The sequence below is a fragment of the Elephantulus edwardii genome, unplaced genomic scaffold, assembly GCF_000299155.1.
Source record: "Elephantulus edwardii isolate Elephantulus edwardi_28Jun2011 unplaced genomic scaffold, EleEdw1.0 scaffold00002, whole genome shotgun sequence".
Lineage (NCBI taxonomy): Eukaryota > Metazoa > Chordata > Mammalia > Macroscelidea > Macroscelididae > Elephantulus > Elephantulus edwardii.
In genome coordinates this window covers 22,866,199-22,867,387 of record NW_006399752.1, presented here as the reverse complement: position 1 = coordinate 22,867,387, position 1,189 = coordinate 22,866,199, and positions in this window count along the sequence as shown.

Below are 1,189 nucleotides of genomic sequence, written 5' to 3'. Positions count from 1 at the left end.
TTAATGAAGAAAATACGCTCTAGCCATGTGAAGGTAGCATCATTCTTTAAATCCACAAAATATATAAAACTAAGAAAATGAGAGGATGGTGCCATGAAGTGCTTGTAGATAGTGAGGTTGGAAAAAAGTCCTAGATGCTTCTCGGGATTTCTAGATGTTTGGAGTATATGTATTTAAGTATGAGGGCTCTGGTTCTGATGGCTAGGTTGTGAGCTATATCTATATCTATATCATATATAGATATCATATATAGATATCATCTATACCTATCTCTGTGTCTACCGCTATCTATGATACTGGTCATTTGTTTTTTTCAAAAGGGAAATTATCCATGATCTTGACCTAAATCTATTCATTTTAGCCTATATCTCAGAGATTAAAATAGAAAGTATTTGGATGTACAATAAATTTTCATTTTGTTAGCTTTGAAGATAGAATGTGATATGTCAAGGTTCTGAGAGAAGTCCTGAGCTGACACCAGAAAAGCTTGGACCACAATCCCACAGCTGCAGGGAAATGAATTCTGCCAAATGAGTTCTAACAGTGAACTTGGACAAGGACTTCAAGTACCATAAAACAATTGAAATTCAAGAGCATTATTCTGGGTGAAAAAAATCAATCACAAAAGGAAAAATACCGCAGGTTGTCACTTTTATAGAATGACAAAAATAGATTTGCATACAGAAACCAATATTCATGAATACATGGACCAGAAAGAAGAATAGAAGGACAGGCACTCTTTAAAGAGAGCAGATATTCAGTATTGTTGAAGATCAAAAAAAGATAACACTAAAGATAGATAACTGTATGCAACTTGATCATAGTAAATAATGTTACTATGAAGTCTGTGTGTGTGTGCCCACATAGATACACAAAACATTTTTGGAAAATGTTAGTATATAATTTTGCAACAACAAAAAGAAATACTCAGACATTAGTCCTCAGGTTACTAAGGAGTTTTATTCTTAAACCTGTCTTTAAGTGCAATTTGAACATAAGACGGAAGTACATTTCATGTTTAAGTTACTTAAAAATCAATCTTGTTGCTGTTGCTGTTAGGTGCCATCAAGTATAACTTGTTGTGAGTCTATGAACAGTATACCTGAACACTATCCTGTTGTGTATGCTGTGCCATTTTCTTTTTTTAAAAAAATTATTATTATTTTCAACAAATATTTACAGAGACTTT